This window comes from Acanthisitta chloris, unplaced genomic scaffold (genome assembly GCF_000695815.1).
Source record: "Acanthisitta chloris isolate BGI_N310 unplaced genomic scaffold, ASM69581v1 scaffold2152, whole genome shotgun sequence".
NCBI lineage: Eukaryota > Metazoa > Chordata > Aves > Passeriformes > Acanthisittidae > Acanthisitta > Acanthisitta chloris.
The window spans coordinates 349-9,958 of NW_008660829.1; the positions used below are offsets into that span (position 1 = coordinate 349).

The 9,610-nt window shown below is 40.1% G+C and overlaps 1 protein-coding gene across 1 annotated transcript in view; it reads left to right on the top strand.

The window, feature by feature from the left end:
• The first annotated feature begins 1,424 nt into the window (after positions 1-1,424).
• SH3BP5 (SH3-domain binding protein 5 (BTK-associated)) overlaps positions 1,425-9,610 on the top strand; it is a 51,447-nt gene continuing 43,261 nt past the window's right edge. The window contains exon 1 of the mRNA XM_009069951.1: positions 1,425-1,483. The gene's annotated coding sequence lies outside the window, so the exon portion shown is untranslated. The remainder of the gene's footprint in view (positions 1,484-9,610) is intronic.

A 9,610-nucleotide genomic window follows, 5' to 3' on the forward strand; every position in this document is an offset into this window, starting at 1 on the left:
TGTCATGAGTGAATATAACATGTGTGTACATAGCTGAGAGAATCCTTGGCATATGTCCCCGCTTGCTGTAATTGCCATTCTTTTCTCCACTGTGAGCATTTCTTTTCCAGGGCCGAGCCGAGCAATTGCAAAATTCACAAAACATGGTTACACAGAGAGAGGCCCTCAGCCAAAATCTAGCCTGTTACTGCCCTGATTTTGAGAAGCCAAGCTGGGTTACTTTCTATTGATCTAAATTTGGCCTTTGTTTTTCAGCTTGCAACATGTTTCCACATACATGATTTGCACATTGTTGACAAAACAGTGTTTTTGTTAAGTTTTCTGTTTGGCTGAAAAAACAGGCTGCTGTGTCTGCCTCTGTGAGAGCTGTAAGGTTTTTAGCCTTACAGTAAGAGACAACTAGATAATTTCTGTATGAGTGTCTGTTTTGGACAACATGGATATGCAAACAGGTATCTTCCAAATCCTAGGAGTGGGAAATGAAATCTGACCTCTGAGGATAAGAGAGCTAAACTGTTGCAATTAATTCCTTTCTGGTTGTAACAGGAGTCGTTCTTGTAATCTAGTGGGAAATTGCTCAAGTGACAATCAATTTGCAGTGTTCAGTTTATACAGCTAAACACTTCAAGGCAGACTCTGTTACACTGGTTGACGATTAAATAACGTTTGAATTGGAGAACACTCCTGTTGAAATTGTAGAATCTTGCATAGAGTAACATGTTGTTCAAATAAAGAAAGCTATCATAGTCTGTTCCCAAAGGTTGTTTTTTGTAGCAAGAAAGTAATTAAGAATGAGCTTTATTTTTACAGTAAATTCATTCATGCCAACACCACCTCTAGTAAATATTTCTTCAAGAGATTTAGCACCTTTGTTTTTGTGGTTAAGAGATCAAAATGTTGGCAAGAAGGCAGACTATGTAAACATAATCGTATGTCCCATTGACTGCTTGTGTTATGAAATGGTTTGCCAAAATCCAGAGTAAAATGCCTCTCGTGCTGCAAGCCATGTTTCTTGTCAATTCTGTGCTTTCACTATGTTTCCTCTGATAGTACTAACGTTATACTAATCCTTTTGGGATGGGTGTGTCTGTCTGCCTACCACCTTGCAGACACTGACTATATTGATTAACAAGACAGACCTTACTGTACCTTATGTTTATTTGTAATAGGAAGGAATTAGCCAGAACAGGAAATGTATTGCCTTAACATAAAACTATAGAGCTTTTCTGAGTATTTTTCTTGTAAGTAGCAAAGTAGAAGACCGGTGGCAAAGTTAACCTAAACATCTCAGTATCTCCTCTTCTCATTGCATTTGTAAGCCACGGCCCTTGTGATCTTTCAGTGTGGATGCTGAATGAGCCTTCTCAGACACATTTTTTCCTGATTTCTTAATATGCCTCTGACTTCTCTTTCTTTCTAGGGGGAGCTAGAAAAACTGAATCAATCTACAGATGATATCAATCGCAGAGAGACAGAGCTGGAGGTACAGCATTCATCCATTTTCCTTTTGTGTCTGTTGGATTTTGTGAACAACAAAACAGTATTTTTGAGTAGGTTGTCTCCTGAATGCTAATTTGGCAGTAAGAGTCTGGTGATAATTTTTTTAAAGGTATGAATTGAGCTGACAGCTGGAGCAGAAAGGGAGAAGGTAGAGGTATGCTGACAGTGTGAACACCCTGTGTGGACCTGCCAGACCTTATTTTTAGGTTTTGAAACTAAGCTTAGACAAGTTTTATTTTTACAAGTCACTGTTCTGAGTTTGTGTTCTTCTGATTATAGACAAGGAAAAGTTCATTTGGTTAAGAGGTTTTTGCCACACAACTATCTACTAGAATCTTCTCTTTGGTGACTGTTTGGGGTTTTTTTTGAAGCTTGTTAGTTTTGCCTTTTTGTCATTACTTTCTGAGCAAATAAGGTAATGAATGTAGGTTGGAGGAAAAGATGCCCTAGTTGTAAAAAGAGGTTTTCTTGGGTGCTTAAAAAATCTAATAGAAAGTTCTGAATAAGTTTTTTCTAAATCCCCAAATTTGAGCTTCAGCTACATGGTAGTTATTCTGGAAGGCTTGACATTATTGATCTAATAATGAAACAAAACAAACTGGCCTACTTGTATGTCTACATTTTGTTATGTTTGCAAAACACAGAAGACAAACCCTGTGTTTACACTCCCAGTGTAGGAGTGTAAGATGAATACGCTGCTAAAGAAAAACTGGCATAAAATGCTACTTCATATCCTAAATAATTTTGATATCATTACAACATTTTGAATACTGTGTCAAAACTCGCTGAGGTTGCAGCGATGAACATACTGTAAAAGTACATCTGTAGGTTTCTGTCTGTACCTTCAAAATGTCACAGTCTATGTTGTTTGTTTGGTTTTTTTTATTTGTGTGTTTCCATGAGATGCGTACCTGGAGCATGGGATGGTTCCTGGTAGTATTTGAAAATATTGGAGTATCCACTGAGTGCACTGAACAGAAAATAGGTTTATGAGGTTCATAAAACAAAGCAGCCTTGTCTTGTGTCTTTTTTGTTCTCTCTACTTGTTTGCATTTTCTCTCATTTGTGGCATGTAGATCATGAATTTATTGGCAAATAAGCTTAGTGGAATGGGGAACTATTTGTTATGCAAAATTAAACTACATTTTAGCTTTGAAAACTGTTCAGTGTCACTAGCTTGATTTAAATTTTATGAGTGAACTTTAAAAATCAGTATGCTAGTCTGCAACAGTGCCAATTAAATGGACTTCAGGACTATTTAGATAGATATATTGAAAAAATAATCGTTATATATATTTTTCAGTCTCCTTGTTTCATGCTGAGGTACTGAAATTGAAAGATGGTGCTATGGATAGTTGCCTGGATTTCATTAATTTTGTTATAACCTTGTACTGAGGACATATGAAGCAGATGGAATAGTAATAATAATGCAAAGGCATACTCATGAAATAAGTCCCAGTGACTTTAAGATGGGATTTTACGGCTTGATTAAAATTATTCATGTGTTCAGACGTTTGTCAAGCCTGCAGATTTGTAGCTACTGTATGCATGACACATGCTGAACTGTAAAGGCCAAAAGGCTCATGGATATACCACTGTAAATAAAGGAACAGTATTTCCACAGTAGCTTGATCTTACATTGTTGCTTACTTTACTTAGTCTAATATATTCTAGGTGTCAAATAGTGCAGAGAGTGATTATATGATTTCTACCTCGGTGTCATTAAATGTTTACTGCAGTTCTGTCTGTAAGACTTACTGTAAGCAGTCTTTGGTGGAATTAAGTTGAAATATCATCAACAGTATGCTTTCATGAATGTTTCCTTTTCACTTTGCATCCAAAATCTTACTGGGTTGAAGCTAGTTTGTGGTATCATGCCACTGCATAATTTTTAATCTGTAAAGATTTTCATTACTTTTGATGTGCTTAAATTTTTGGGGACAAATGCAGCTGGATGATGTAAGCAAGGCTTAATTTATATACATGTGGATAAGTGCATTGTAAATGGACTTAAGACTTTTCTAGAGGAAAGGTATAAAAAATCCCCATAACATCCAACAGTTGTGGTTAGAAGAAAATCTCTGCACTCTGGACAAGCAAAGAAAGCTTTGCCAAACTGCCTTATAGCGTAAATCCAGAGTTTGGAAGGAGTTTAGAATTGGGATCATTCTGCTTCAAAGACTTCCAAATTCCATGAATGCTGCTGAAAGTGTGGGCTTCTGGGAGAGCCATGCTGAGCTGGCCTTTGAAGATTTGCTCTTTTGGCTGTTATTACCTGCTTTGGGTCCCTCCTGCTACCCATTCCTAGTTTGTGGTATCCTGCTATTGCAAGATATTTCATTAGAAGAAAGGTATGTGTGGGTGTTTTTTTTAACCAGACAATGGAGTTATATTTATCCTGTTTTGCTAGTATGATTTTCTTCATCTTTTCGACATCTTTAAAGGGAACATAGATGTATCATTACACTATTTACAGCACAAGATGCTGACTGCCAGCTTCCTGTAGCATTACTTTGCAGTCCATACAATCCCACTGTTGATTTTTCTTCCCAGAATAATCTGGAAAAGCAAGGGGAATGTTTGAGTGGAAGGTATATTTCTTTGAAGGAAGTTCAGAAAAAGACACCCGTGTTTTTGTGACTTGATGTACTGTCTGATAAGCAGGAAGAGTAACCTTGTGGCATCTGAGTTCTGTGAGGCTGTTCTGGACTTCCTGTATGTAGCTTTGCATGAGTTGCTCTAAGTGGGACTGCTGACTGTCTCCAGTTCCCATTAACTGGGAAAAAAAGGCTTGTAAATGCTTCTAAACTCTGTGCTTTTGTTCTTGCTGTGCCTCAGGTCTACATCTGCAAAATTAAAGTAGAAGTGGTGCTTTACCTGATAGAAAATGTTGCAGGGCTGAATTCAGTAGAGGCTTCTAGGATTTTGAGACTATGCTGTCTTGGTGTAGCCACAGGCATGTCCGTGTTTGAACGATGTAGGAAGTATTGATGCCTGCTGCTTTTACAGAGGTGACACAATGGGGAATTGTGTTTTAAGTTACTCAGCCTACCACTTTTAAAAAAAAAAAAGTTCTGCACAGAAATTGTCCTGTGATCTGTTTTTAAGTTGATCGACCTGCCTCTTTTTTATTAGTCTTTTAAAATAAGTTCTGCACAGTAATCACCTGTGAAAGAACCTGCCTCTTTTTTTTTAGTCTTTTAAAATGAGTTCTGCACAGTAATCACCTGTGAAAGCAGTGGATATTCATGCATGGCATGACTTGGACAGATACGTTGAAGTTGGCTACATATATTCTTGTGCTCAGAAGAATTACTCTTTTTTTGCTCTTTTGACCTGTCTTATTAAACCCTGGAGAAATGTTTTGACCTGATGATGCTCGCAGGCTGTTCAGGAGATGCGGAGCTGCTAAAGGGCACTGAGTGGCTGGTACTTATATGTTGTGTTAATGTATTGCCTGTTAATGAATCTTTGATTAGGCTTGATTTAAAATCCATAATGCTGCTCATACTAAGTGCAACGCTGAGCATTACTGACACAGCAAAAGGATGATAAGAGTCCTCTGAGGGATTTAACACTTGGCTTCGCTAACGTCCCTGTTTATATTTGAAGTGTCGGTGGAGAGGTGGGGGAAACATCTTGCAGTGGAGATACAAGTGTGTTTTGGCCAAATGCAAGTTAGAGAGGCGCCTTGCTATTTGAGCCTTTTTCCTGTTTATTGGAAAAGCATCTCTATCTGAGCTCGCATGAGGAGTTACAAATGTGCATGACTGGCCTGTCCAACCAGCTCATACATGTCTTTGACTAGCTCTTGAAACTACAATTCAGATGTAACAAATTCACCTAGGGACCCTCCGGCAGCATTGTGGGGAGGGGAAATGCAGCACATACTATTAAAATTACCACTGGAATCCCAGCTATCCCAAATGTGGGTTTTGTTAGAGAGAGTTTTTGTGTTGCTGGAGCTACAAGCTTGCCTGTGTTTGTTCAAGGGAGATGGCTGCACATGAAAACTTGAGCAGAACAGTGCTGCTTTCAGACATGCTTGTTACACGAGGGCCTGGTTAGGATCCTCGTATGCTTGCCTAGATCCTCTAGTCCTGACGTGCAAGATTTTGTGTTACTTTTAGTCCTGGATTTATAATAAATGTCACACTGGGTCAGTGTTGGATAGAGTCAAAGGAAAGGGGTCTATCAGCTGTGGTGCTCTCATTTAGGAGCCTTGTCAGCATTTGAACCCCTCTCAGAAGGGGAAGGACTATTTGTCATGCTTTAACCCCAGCTGGCAGCTAAGCACGACAGAGCTGCTGACTCACTCCCTGTTGGTGGGATGGGAGAGAGAATCAGAAGAGTAAAAGTGAGAATACTTGTGGGTTTAGATAAAGATCATTAAATAGGTAAAGCAAAAGCTGCATGCACAAGCAAAGCCAATCAAGGAACTCATTTACTTCTTCCCATTGGCAGGCAGATGATGGCCACCAGCTATTTAGTATTGCTCTTCTTACTTCCTCACTAAAATACTTGATTTTGAGGTAAAACTCAAGCTTTTGACCCTGTCACACATAAGAATTCTAAGGAGACTTAAAAAAAAATTAAATTCCTTCATTCTTCAGATTTCAGAAAAATGACCTGTCCATGGCAGGAGTCACATTCTGAGCATGGCTGCTTGGCTTGAGGAAACTTCTATCTGTAGAAACATCCGCCACCTTATCAGTATTCCTGTGCAGCATTTTCCAGTGTCCACAAAAGTATACACAGATAAGGGCAAAGCAGCTCAATGGCTGGTGTTCCTGCTGGTTTTTAGAATGTGATATACATGCATATGGATTTGTCTAGCACTAGCAGGACAACACTTGTGTCTTTTTATAATCTACTTGCTTCTATAGGAAATGGCTCCTGTGTGTGAATTGCTTGGTGTTTTGCCTACTGCTTTCATCCATGGATGAGTAAGGAAAGGCTCCTTCCTCTGCTGTAGCTCTGGAAAGATTTTGTCACCCACGGGAGTCAAAGGACTTTACTTGATTCACATTCTTGAAGCAGAGATGGGTTTCCAGCCTGAGGGAGGAAGGGTTAGGCAGAGAAATCTTGTTTTGGAAGGAGCACCCAGTACCTTCCCCTGCCTCCTTTCCTCCTTCTCCTAAGAGAATTAAAAATATCTGTAGTAAAAATTATTTGTTGTCTCAGTTTGTAACTGTATGCAAGCAGGAGGTTAGAGCAACTTTCAGATCCCAACTTCTTATTATTCTTAGATAGCCAATTAGTAACTGCCTGAAAAAAACATCCAGTTTTCTCCATGCTTAAAAATTCAGTGAGGTAATGCTTATTCCCTTCCTTACATTTTGTTTTTAAGGTTTGCCAGTCAGTCTGGTTTACCTGAACTTCTCAGGTACCAAATAGATGTTAAAAATGTCCTTAGCTGGTTTGATGCCCTGAGGGTAGTTTTCTGAGCACAGCATATGCATCTATCTGGTGTGTATGTATGATACTGATGCTATTTTAGCTTGAAAATGAGCTTTTGCAGCTGGTAGGTCTTTGTAGCAGAGGTAGATATGGATATGGATACTGTTGGCCTCTTGGAAATACATGAAGCCTGTCTCTCAGCAGTTTCATTTCCCGTGCACCTCCCAGGCTGGTTTAATGGGTTGTCAGAGGTTCTGCACACCAAACTGGCAAAAAAGTCATAGGACAACCTTTGTAAATGAAATTTAGATGTGCTTAGTATTAAGATGCTTCATACCTGGCTGGTCTGTTAAGCTAATTTTAAAAAGAAAATTGTTTGAAAATACATGTTTCATTTGATGGGCAGAAATAGTTATTTGCCTGTCATCTGGCATCTAACACCAGCTCATCACCACTCATGAGAAAGGGGAAAAAACATGCTTTATTCTTTGAGAGGTGCAGTGTAAGTGGAAAATTGTATTTTAGGTTTATTCCCACATTTGAGGGTGGATCTCCAAAATGCTGCTGTATGGAGAGCCTGTCCTTAAGCATGATCCCTCTTTTTAGTGCAAATAGCAAACAGTTGCCCAACTACAAGTTACTCGAAACAAAGTCTGCTGTTAATAATGAACTCTTGCAGCAAAAACGTATATGGGGTAGAGGTCTGGCATGTGCTTGTGAAATCTGTTTTGAGAGAAAAGTGCTAAGGATTTCCAGGTAGAAAGTTGATGAGAGTGGAGCTCTTGCAGCTGTAGAACAAGATGTTGAAAAATAAACTGCAGCTGCTTGTGTGGTGCACTAAGTGCTATGCCTGCTAGAGCGTGCATATGGCAAACACCCAGGTAGCGAGTTACTAAGGCTGTAGCTTAAGTGAGAAGCTTCTATTGCTACTTTTTGTTTTGTTGTTGTTGCACCTTGTGACACACATTGAGGCTAAAGTGCCTTAATCAGCTTTTGTCCATCTTGAAAGAGGTTTATCATCATCTCATTTGAGCAAATAGGAGGGAGAAAACATTGAAAGCTGGCTGACTAACATTTTCAGTGCCACCTTTCTGTTTGTTAAATCAGCATCAAGGGGTTCTTAAAAATGATCACAATGAGTGAGTAGAGGGGAAAACATGCTTTAAAAATGTCTGGGTGTTATGCAGTTGCATTGCTTCTGGTAGAGTTGATCTGGTCGGGGTATGTATTCAGTGCAGTGATGAGAAAAATGAAGCCATGCGTTGTTAAAAAACAAACGGACAGTCCTGAAAACCCACCCAGAAATGGTGAGTGTGACTCAAAGGGTTAGTACCTAAGGCTGCATACTTGCTTTTACCAATAACTAGCATTTCTTCTGGGAAAGCATCATCTTTCAAGAAAGTGAAACACAGAAACTAGGGATTGGGACTGTGCTAGAAAATTTTTATGGCATATGCTGTGCTGCCTTGATTTTGCTTGGGGCAACAAGTTGCAGGAACTGACGTATTTTTCTTTCTCTGTTATCCATGTGTGCTAGATAAAGGTCTAAATGAAGCAAGAGTTTGGCAGTTAAATAGTAACACTTGTGTGGAGGCACATCACACCACAGGAAAAGTAAGTTGAAGGTGGTGTGTTCCTGTTCCTAACACAGATGTAAGGCTTATCTTGTGCTGGGGACCACAGATGAACTGCAGTGATGCACTGTTCCTGAGCCTCTATGGTTTCTACATGAGTGTTCTTACAGAAAACACCATTAAGAGGATTTATAGCTTTGAACCACTTTACATGTAGGTCGAAGTGCTTTACTGACGCTAACATAGGAAGCTGGACATAGAGCAGTGAATTAAATTGATAACCAAGTTATTGTCTTAAGCATAGGCCCATTCTTCCCATGAACAACAGATGTGCTCTTCATATCATGTAAGTGGCAAGTGCATCAAGCCCAGTCCTACTGGTACAATTGCCTTGGTACTTCTGACCTCCCTGGTTTCACATGAAGAGTAAAAATAGTTGCTGCACCTTTATTTCGTACTCAGACTTCCCCAGAGTTACCTGTCAGGGGAATTTTACACTGTCCCAAGGGTGATGTCTTTTACAGGTGCTCAGCATGTGGCAGGGCTGACACACTGAACACGTGCACGGAGTGCAGCTGTGTGTTTGCAGGAAGAAACCGTGACCCTGCTCATAGGAGCCGTGCACACTGAGCCCATGAGAGCTGAATTGGTTTGGATTGAGGAAGGCTGGGTGGGGTGAATGCACTGGGTTGGCACAGGAGTACACACGGTGTAGATATACAGTCTGGGATTGCTTTTGTACTGTAGTTTGGCCTAGTGGAGAGTAGAGCAGTACGTGTAGTGCAGGAGAGGGTGGGGTTTGGCATTACACCTTCTCGGAGACCTCAGCTCCCTGTTGCTGTGTCTGAAGGGGATGACTGGAAGCCTTTGGTAGGACGACTGATCCCAGCAGAGAATGTGCATCTGTTTATTCTCTCATGCAGAAGGTGTTGGAGCCTGCAGGCTTGTGTTCCTGACATTCAGGAGTCTGACAATAAACGTTACTGGGATGGATGATATGGGTATAAAGTTCTGGTGTGTTTTGGTATTTTTTCTTTTTCTTCACCAGAAGAAATGAGGATGGTTGGACCCAAATAAAGCCTCAATAGAGGAAGCAGGCATCTGTGGGCGAAAATGATAAACTGGAAGTTCATGCC